The following is a 10,840-nucleotide window of genomic DNA, read 5'->3' on the forward strand; positions in this document are numbered from 1 at the left end:
TCGGCTTCATATCCATATTCGGCGAGGGAACCAGTAGCTAGCCGTTCTACCTTGGTGCCGAATTGTTTGTGCTGATTAACTTCTTTTGCAAAGGCCGTCTAGAAATGAGAAGGAGGTTCCTTTGCTCAATAGCTGCTCGGCTACTTAGCTCGGCATGACAAAGACCGTCTAAAAATGAGAAGATGATCCTTTGCTTAATAACAGCTCGACCACCTAGCTCGGTCAGGCTGTTGGCCGCACAAAAATGAGAAGGTGGTCATTTTCTCAATAGCAGCTCGGCCACCTAGTTTGGAAAGACAAAATCCGCCTAAAAATGAGAAGATGGTCCTTTGCTCAATAGCAGCTCAACCACCTAGCTCCATTTGGCACATTGGCCAATTCATTCCATGTACGCCTCAAAGCGGGTAGGATGTCCTTTGCTAAATAGCAGCTCGGACACCTAGCCATGGTCGACTTAGTTCCTGTCCGCCTGAAATTGGTTAGGAGGTCCTTTGCTCAATAGCAACTTGGATACCTAGTCATGCCCGGCCAACTATTCACTCGGTCAGGAAGCTCGGACAGTTTTTTTATTTATTTATTTATTTTTTTTTGGAATCAATATTCTTAATCATAATAATGATGTTTGATTTTGCCACCGAAATCAAAGGTATGCGCCAAATCTAAGGCCCATGTTTTTCGAATTTCTTCATTGCTCAAAGGCATGTGCCCGCCTAAGAGGGAGAAAATATTTCCTTACTTAAATGCAACTCGGACACCTTGTGCTCGGCCATATTACTGGCCGTCTGAATCTAGGAAAATGGGCTCTTGCTTAATAGCAGGTTGTTCAGGCTGCTTCTCGTCCAGGCTACTACTCGGCCAAACCTATGTGCTGCTACTGCCGAGTATTGCCAGGCAACTCGGTCAGGCTAATGGCTGCATAGAATTACAAAGGTAGTCTACTGCTCGAAGGCTGGTCAGACACCAAGTCATGGCCGACCAGCTATGCTTGCGAGGGTGAGATCTCGTATATCACTCGGCAAAAATGATGGCCGCACAAAAATGGAATCGAGATGCTTCTGTGATATGCGACTCGGCCAGTCTGTTGGGTTGTTGCTGCCGAGTGTTTGCTCGACCAACTACTCAGTTAGGCGTCCAGCCTACTCTGTTGCTGCTGCCAAGCTTTCTATGCTCGGCAAAGCTTGAGGGCAACTCGGCCATGCTTCAACTCTAAGTTGATGGCCGTATGAAAGCAAGAACTTGGTGGTTTGCGTGATGGTTGCTCGGCCAGGCCAGGGGCTGCTCGGCCAGGCCAAGGTAAGGCTGCTATCGGCCGACTTGCTATGCAGAGGAGAGCATACTCTGCCTTTTTACTCGGCCACCATTCAATTTTTTTCATCTTTTTGTCTCGAAAAAATGTTTGAAGGCCATTTTCGGGCCCTAAATGAACTCGGATGGCTAAAAAAGCCTGTCAATCACCGTTTTGACACTGTGAGCCCGACTAGTAGAAATCATTTCCTTTATTTTTGACGATTTTCTTCGTCGTCAAGTAGATGAAGGACGAGCTTCTATTTTAGCTGTCCGCTTGAAATTCAATAGATAATCCCTTGCTCAAAGGCAGGTTGGACACCCAACTCGGCTACTGTCCGACCACCTATTCTCGCGAGGACCATCTTCGAGTTTTTACTCGGCTTCTTGAGCAACTCGGACAGGCAGTTGGCCACACATAATAGGAAACATTGTGCTTCTTTGAAAGGCGGGTCAAATACTCTTTTGAGGCCGACCAGGCTCGCTTGCGAGGGAGAGCTTTCTCATTTCGTTCAGTCAAGCATCTCGGACAGATTGCAGGGTGCCTAAAATGAAGAGCTTGATTCGTCTTTAAAGGGCATGTCGAACCGGCAGCTTGCGGCTAGGCCAAGGTGCTGCTCGGCCAGGCTGATTGTAGCTCGGCCAGGCGGCTGGGTGCTTGACCAGGCTGCTGCACGCTAGGTTGTTACAGTCGGCTGCTCATTAGCTTGGCTAGGTAACTCGGTCAGGCAGCTCATTAGCTTGGCCGAGTTCCTATGCTTGCATGGGTGAGGTTACCTATTTCATTCGGCCAGCATGCCTAGCTTTGCCGAGTACCTGTGCTGTGAAGAGCGATCTTAAGCATATCAATCGGCGTAATTCAAGTGCCGTTTTGGTCAGCTTGCTCTCCAATTTTGCTCGAAAATTATGAACTCAAGCTTGCTCTCAAACAGTGGTTGAGTGACCTTAATGTCGATTGACTTGAGCTCCTGGAAGAGGAAATTTATATAGTAATGCAGCTCCTACATTTCCACTAATAATTGTAGCGAAATGTAGCATTTTTCTTCACTATGTATCATCACATCAGACATAAAAATGATTATATGTCTTTATGATAAATTGTTATCATAATATCTTTTAGGAATAATCTTCCCATGTAATGGAGCATGCCCACTATATATTCGGCATTATAATGCTTGGACAGATTGCATGGCAATTTGACACATGCCTTCATGTGGTGATGGCATCATATGCCATTCACCTTTCTTGATATTAAATAATAATTCTTGGATTAAAAATAATTATAATAGTATTAGGCAAACATGATATAATCATGAAAGCTTTTAGTTTGTTGCTTTCATTGCCCAGCTAGCTTCCGTATGATATAAATCATACGATCATGAGAGCTTTGCCATTTCTTCTTCCAAGATGGCTGTTTAGAAACAAAAAGGTTGGCCTTTGCTCATATGCAACTCGACCGTTGCTTTCTCACATGGTGTTCGGCCAAAAAACTGAGCAGCTAAGCTCATAGAAGGTGAGTGCTAAGCTGCTATACTTGAGAAGGCAAGCTTTCGCATTTCACTTGGCAAAAGTGTTGACCGAACAAAATTGGAGACATGATGCTTCTCTAAAGGGCAGATCGGACACCCTTCCATGGCCGACCAGGCATACTTACGAGGGCGAGCTTTCTCATTTCACTTGGACAAGCAGTTCGGACAGATTGATGGCCGCCTAGAATCAAGAACATGATGCGTCTTTGACGGGCAACTCGGCTAGACAGCTTGTTGCTGGGCCATGCTCCTTTGGCCGAGTTCCTATGCTTGCAAGGGTGACCTTTGTATTTTTATTCAGTCATCCATATTATGTAGAAACAAGGGGCCGAGTAGATATAGTTTCGAGGGCATGCTTTGCGATTTTATTCGGCCAACAAAGTTGCCACCATTGTGCTGCTTAGAAGTGAAAAGGTGAAGCTTTGGTGGAAGGCAGCTCGGCAAGCTTTACTCGGACATCAACTCGGCCAGGCTGCTCATATGATCATACTCTCATGGAGATGGATTAGAGCCGGCATCTTCACTACTTGCTGGTACCAAGTTGAGGGCCTCCTCACACTGAACTCGGCACTTGACTGTTAAATTTTTGTATGTTGGCTCGACAATCAGCTTCGATATTTCCCTCGGCATGGAGGAGAGGATGCACTCTCATGAAGCTCTATCTTTTGCGCCAACCGGCTATATGGATGCAGATAAGCTCTCAAAAATTACTCGGCCCACTATCGTTCCATGAGGTGCGTGGAATATCTTAGAACTTTGCAAGAGCTTCACTTTATTTGCTGCTCTCGTACATAACAAATATGTTCATTTAATAATAATTTTCATAGTATGAAATTATTATTAATAACATTTCATTTTTGATTTTATTTTTTCCTTTTTACATCACATATAATATATATATGGCCATTTGACTTTGCTGCATCATTCTATGTAATGTAGTATCACTCGGCAATTATAGAACTTTAGCACCTTACAGTGCCGTTCTATTGGGGCTTGCTCAGCTTGTAGCTCGGCAATGAGGGGTACTCCGAATTATGCCGCTTTGTATGCATATGCAAGCCTGCTTCCATGGACGAGCTTGTAGTTTAAGCCGCCTAAAAACAAAGAGGTGAGGTTTCCCTCACACGAAGCTCGGCCAGAATATACCTAGCAACTAGGCTCATGGGACATGGGCGGCCGAGCAGCTTGTCTTTAACAGAGCTTAGAATATAATTCACTCGGCATGAGTGCCGTGTGGATCCTCAGGGGTGAGGTTTGTAAGCTGCGCAGCTACTCCCTTTGGTGCAATCTTGGCACTTTCGCTCGGCCATGAATGCCGATTCGAAATTCAAAGCTCGAAGGTGAGTTTGATATCACATGTGCCGACCTGTGATCGTAATGGGAGTGAGCTTCAACTTTTTACTCGGCATGAGGGGGCTTGGCATTCATGCCTTAAGCAGCCATGCTCTGAGCTTGTAAGTTGTAGAGTGTAGCCATGCTCGGCATTTGAGCTCGTAGGCTGCTCATGCCGAGTTGCTATTCTTTGAGCCACCAACTTTTGCATTTCATCCGGCATTTTTACCGAGCTTAGCTAGCTTCTCCATTTGCTTATTGCTTGCAGGTCGGTATATATGTTGTTGCATAATGCATGTAACTTGCTGCCGCATGTATTTCATAGTATATGTAGTGCCTTGTTAGTATGCAGCTCACAAAGTAGTGTATAAAGTATTATACATATGAATATATAAATATACATGCAAATGTGCATATATTATATTTATAATTTGTCAACTTGCCATGCATATTCTATATATATATATATATATATATATATATATATATATATATATATATATATATATATATATATATTGCTAATTGGTTTTTTCTGGGGTTGTTCCCGTCGCTCCCCTTTTACTAGGCATCGTTCGCATTTATTTTAGGATTTTTCATTTTTACCCCTATCAAATAAATACCCACGACTCACTCCACGGAACTCACAACTCTCATACTTCACTCTCATACTCTCATTCACTCTCATTTTATCTCTCTAAAAATAAAAAAAATTAAGTAAAATCAGGAAAAAAAAAAAAAGCCACAACATTGAACAATAAAAGTACTAATACTAATTACTCAATTAATCACAAAATGAATAATAATCATAATAAAATAATAATAATACAAAGATTACAATAATAAATTTGACTAATTAATCAATTAAAAAAAAAAACTACATACATCCGCCCAAAAATTTTGGATCCACCTAGGTGGATCCTAATTTTTTAAGTGGATCCACTTAAAATTTCCGGATCCACCAAGGAAGATCCGGAAATTTTAGGCGGATGTGGGAGATCCACCTAAAATTTCCGAATCTTTCTTGGTGGATCCGGAAATTTTAAGTGGATCCTAATTTTTTAGGCGGATGTTTTATTTCAAAATTTTTTTAAAAAAAGTACGACAACTTACAGAATCCTCCGACGAAACTTCTGGTGTCGGATGTGGTAGTGTCGGGATTTTTTTTTTACCACGTGGTAGTAGGCGGAGGGGTTGAGAATGAGTCATATGCATGGCTTAACCATTTGTTGTACATGCATCCTAGCTGCCCATTCATCTTTTATACACGCATATGCTTAAGTATTGAACTTTGATTTGTATACGGCTTTAGTGAAGTCGTCCACTTGTGTACTTAATCTTTTCTTGTTCAATATTCTTGGCCATTCGGCTTATATACTTTTGTATATATATGTATTTTTTTTTGGTATCTTGGATGGTATTGAGTCGCCCTTTGACGCTATCTCTCGGACGTACTCATGAAATTTCAAGTATTTTCTCAACTTGCAAAATTTCTAAGGGCTCGTACGCCTTATGTCTTTTTGCTGGTACAGGCTGCTTGGCCGCCCTGTACGAGTAGCTATGCTTGTGTAAGCAAGCGTTTCAATTTTGCTCGGACAGGCTGCTTGGCTGCTATATACGTGTAGCTATGTTCGTGTAAGCAAGCTTCTCAATTTTGCTCGATCAGGCTGCTAGGCTGCCTGTACGAGTAGCTATGCTCGTGTAAGCAAGCTTCTCAATTTTGCTCGAAGAGGCTGCTTGGTTGCCTTGTACCATGCTCATGAGATTCTTGCCTAGCTGTTGTGTTCTTCAGGGTGAGCTTCTGTAATTCACTCAGCATAATGAGCTCAGTATTCTTGCCGACCGAGTATATAGTACATACGTTCATGCTCCTCTTTTGATGGCACTAAGAGTGGCATCCATCTTCCGCCTCTAAGTACTAGCTTACGTAACTACTCGGCATTGTATTACTCTTTCACATAGAGCTTCTCTAGTTTGCTGAACATGGAGGTGCCGAGTTGCTATACTTTGAGCCACCAAGGTTTGTATTTCTTCCAGCCTTCATTGCTTGAGCGGCATACATTGATGGCCGCTTGCATTAACTCCATTGGCTGGCAGCCTTAGCTTAAAGCCGTATGATTGGGCGCAAGATGGCTTCCAAGCTTTCATAGCCATGCAATAATATAGGACTTGATGAATACACCCCTCACGGACATAGTACAGTATGTACAATACCTTAAGCATATATTTATATATGCACATTTGCATGTATACTGTATACAGCTGGTTGCCATGCAAACTATTATTATATAAATAAATATAATAATAGTGCTAATAGTAGTGCTACAATACATTCATTAAATAAGTTGGGCGGCTTTTCCCTCTCTTTTTTTTTTCTAATCATAATAATGATGTTTAATTTTGACGCCCACATCTTGCATTCAGACAGGAGTTCGTCTCATTCTCTTAAGGACGACAATCTGAGATTATTACAACTTTGCCCCCACATTGGGTTATATTAGTAACAAAGGGCTCTACTTCATGATTTGGTGTTTAGATATGGCTAAGTGCCATTCTAGATGTGTCTCCCCACAAACAGCTCCAAATGTTTCAGGGATTTTTGTGATTTCCTGAAGGGGGGTATGGATTCCCACGGGAGACAGATCTTGGATGCAACACTCGTACAGCCTGAACACCTGCAAAACAATGGATCTTCGGTTTACCGGAGATCCGCCTCTGACGATCAAGTTAGTGACTGGAAAACGAAGTTTTAGAGAGAGAAAGTAGAGAGAAGTGAGAGCATATTTTTGGGCAGAGTGCCTTTGGGAATTGTGTGTTCTTCTCTCCATCATGAAATGATGGGATATTTATAGGGGAGTGGGAATTCATGCTCCTAGGGTTTCATAACCTAGGAAGATCGACTGCACTATGCGTGGTTGACACGTGTATTAGGGTTTCCTTCATGCTAGGCATGTTTCCTTAATGGGCTTTGAGCCCTTCATTTTCTGATATCTCTCTTTAGGCCACATGTCATGCTCTTATTGGCCTATATTAGCTTAGCAGGATGCCACGTGTTGGCTTATAATTAGGCCACTTTTTGGCCTCTCATTTGTCTAAAAAAAAAAGGGGGTAAAAATACCCCTAAACAAGTGGTACTATTTATGCATTTAGTGGTACTATGTATGCATTCAGTAGTACTAACTACGTGCATATATAGTATCACTAAATAACTAATGGTATTATATAAATTTTCAGTGGTACAATTAGGAATGGTACCACACATCTGTCTCTTTCTTCCTTTCTCTCTTTTTCATGTGACTTTTAATATTTTAGTATTTGTTATGCATTTGGAAATGCATAACACTATATTAGTAATTCCTCAATATATAAATACACTTTGCATTAAAATTAAAACCCATTACAAACTACAACATATGAATATTAGTAGTGTTGAGTAATTTAGAGTATGTAGACAAATTTTATGTTTGCTTTGCTTAATTAATATAGGTGAAGGTGCTAATATATAGGTGAAGGAGTTTTGACTAAGTATAGCAAAGAATTAGAAGCAAAATGTTTACCTCAATATTGAGGAATATAAAAAGCCTGGTAAAGGCATGCTCTTTGACGATTATTGAGGAAATAAGGATGCGTGGCTTTGCCTGAGTATACTTGACGGTTACTTCGTGACTTTTGGCTGGATTTTGCTTCTTATAAATATGTTGTAAATACATATGATGAAAGTAAGGAAAATGGGGGTCAGTTTCATTTCATGACTTTTATTTTTCATTTTCTTAGTTTTGCTTGTTTTAATTATCATCATCATAAATCATTCAAAGTTTGATTACATTAGATCACAAACATACTATACACTGTTGTGATTGTCTTCGTTGTATCTCCTAGTAATTTCGTGATACCCGGTGTGTATATAAGGGTCGAAATATTACTTTGGAAAACTGATCTTGTTCAGGCCTCGAAGTGTTAATTGTCCAATTTCGTGTCATTTTTGTGACCCGGTAAACTAATTTCCCCAACAATCCAAAGTAATATTCTTCTACAAAGATGACATGGTGTAAGAGTTATCTTGCAATTTCCATAATTTGGACAAATTAAGAGGATTTGTTTTACGAAGATGGTAAAAGTTCGTAATTGCAATTTTGGTGACATCTCTTGGAGTGGTGTTTGTTCTCATCCTCGAAGTCAATGGTAGAGGAAGACGAGACGTTGGAGGCCACAAGGAAGAAGAACAAGTGGAAGAATGGTTTGTTCGGTACCATTAAATTGATGCAATTCGCAATATTGTTATTACTGTGATATTCCATGGCAAATTGGTTAGTGTTTTCAATTTTCTATATTATTATATTTTATTCCATGCTTGAAATGATGAATGGTTTGATTATATTCATTGTTTGATTATTTATTTTATGATTATTTAGCATAGAAGATTTATTATCAATAATGTTTTTATTTGATGATGATTTTTATGGAAGTATTAACATGTATTTATTATGTTAATTGTTATTTAATATGTAATTGGTATTGCATATGCTAATTGTATTTTCATGGGATAATTTTCGATGATATTAATGTGGCAAGAACTATGCTTTAATAAAGTATTTATTGGTCTATGCATGGTAAAAGGTCCGTTGTAGTTTTCAAAGGATTATGCGGTAATGACTAATGGCCACGGTAATTAGTATAATTTTTGAGGTAATTCAAATGTCTTAATTCAATTCAAGTGATGTTCATTTTGATAGGTCGTGAACTTTTTAATATCGATAGTATGGTATATTATTGTTTATTTAATTTATTCAATTTTGAATTTATTGTTTTATTTTACAAGACTATGATTTATTTTATTTTTATGGTGTTGTCTTGTGTAATAATTTCATGGCAAAGTCAGTTGTATAAGTGTATGTGTATGAAACAAATTTTATGGCAATGAGGACGGAATTTGTCAAATTTGTATATATGTTGTATTAATTCTTATGCATGAAACTGATTTTGATTTTTGATGAATGAATTAGATGATTTTATTTTTCGTGATATATTGGAGGAAGCATTTAATTCTTAAATGTCACCATGGTGTTTTGACAAAATATCAATCTATTTTGTTGGTTTTAATGTGTCATGTGATATTGCGGTTAAGGCAACTTAGTTATGACATATTTGTTTATTTATTTTATTTCATTTGTGTTATCATATAATTGATGTTTATTTATGTTTTAATTCTCTCATTTAAATCCAATGTGAAAAGTATAATTTATTGCTTGATTAAGTGCATGTGTGATTTTCATTGCGCATTTTCCTTAGGCAATATGAAATATTTAGCAACTGTTATTGATGTTTTTTCAAAATGTTGCTATGTTTATTTATTGTGTTCTAAGGATGAAGCCTAGACATATTTAAAATCTACAAAGTGAAGTAGAGTTGTAAACAAACAGATTATTTAAAAGTTATAAATCGATAAAGGAGGTGAATGCTATAAGCCAAGTTATTTCCAAACTAGAGGTTTAGTACATGAAATTACTGCAGAATTTACACCACAACAAAAATGGTGTAGCAGATAGGAAGAACAAAACACTAGAATAAATGATTAATTCTATGTTGTCATATTCGGTTTTAAGTGATGGATTTTGGGGTGAAGCCATTTTAATGGCTTGTTACGTGTTAAATCGTGTTCCTATGAAAGGGAAAGATGTTACCCCATATGAGCTATGGTATAAAAGGAAACCAAACTTGAGTCATCTCAAAGTTTGGGGTTGTAGGGAAATTGTTAAAATGCCGGAACCTAAATGTAAAAATTAGGTGAAAGAGGAGTTGAATGCATTTTATAGGATATGCGGAACATAGCAAATCCTATAGGTTCTATGTAATAGAGCAAAATGACTTTTGGTCGGTTCACACCACCATTGAGTCAAGGGATGCATGATTTGATGAAATTAATTTTTCTTCAATTTCTAGATCAAAGGATGTAACTCCGAATACCAATGCTCAAAGGTTTGATCAAGTTTTAATTGATCAAGAGATGGATTACCAAACTCATTTAGAGGAGGCATCTACATCATCATCACAACTAAGGATAAGAAAGAGGGCGAGGAAAGGAAAATCTTTTGGCCCGGTTTTTCATGTGTATTGGTTGAAGGATCAAGAGATGAAGTTTCAACACGACATCCAAACATTTTTAATGTGGAACATGATCCTTTAACTTATGACGAGGCTATGAAGTCTCGGGATGCTTCATTTTGAAAGGTAGTAATTAATGATGAGATGAATTCATCATGAGAATGAAATGACATTTGGGTATTAGCTAATTTACCGTCTAATTTTAAACTAATAGGGTGCAAATGGATCTTCAAAAGAAATTGAGAATTGATGGAACTATTGAAAAGTTCAAGGGCCGGTTAGTGGCACAAGGTTTTATACAAAAGTCTGGTATTGGTTATTTTGATAAATTTGCATCGGTAGCTAGAATCTCAACTATTAGGTTGTTGGTTGCACTTGCGGCAATTAAGAATCTAATGATCCATCAAATGGATGTCAAGACATCGCTCTTGAAAGGAGATCTAGAAGAAGATGTTTATGTGCGACAACCAGTAGAGTTTGTTGTGGAAGGCCAATAGGCAAAAGTTTGCAAGTTAATTAAATCACTGTATAGGCACCTAAGCAATGACATCAAAGTTTGATTGTTAGTGTTGTCTAATGGTTTTAATTTAAAT

This window comes from Chenopodium album, chromosome 14, assembly GCF_948465745.1.
Source record: "Chenopodium album chromosome 14, dcCheAlbu1.1, whole genome shotgun sequence".
Classification (NCBI taxonomy): Eukaryota; Viridiplantae; Streptophyta; class Magnoliopsida; order Caryophyllales; family Amaranthaceae; genus Chenopodium; species Chenopodium album.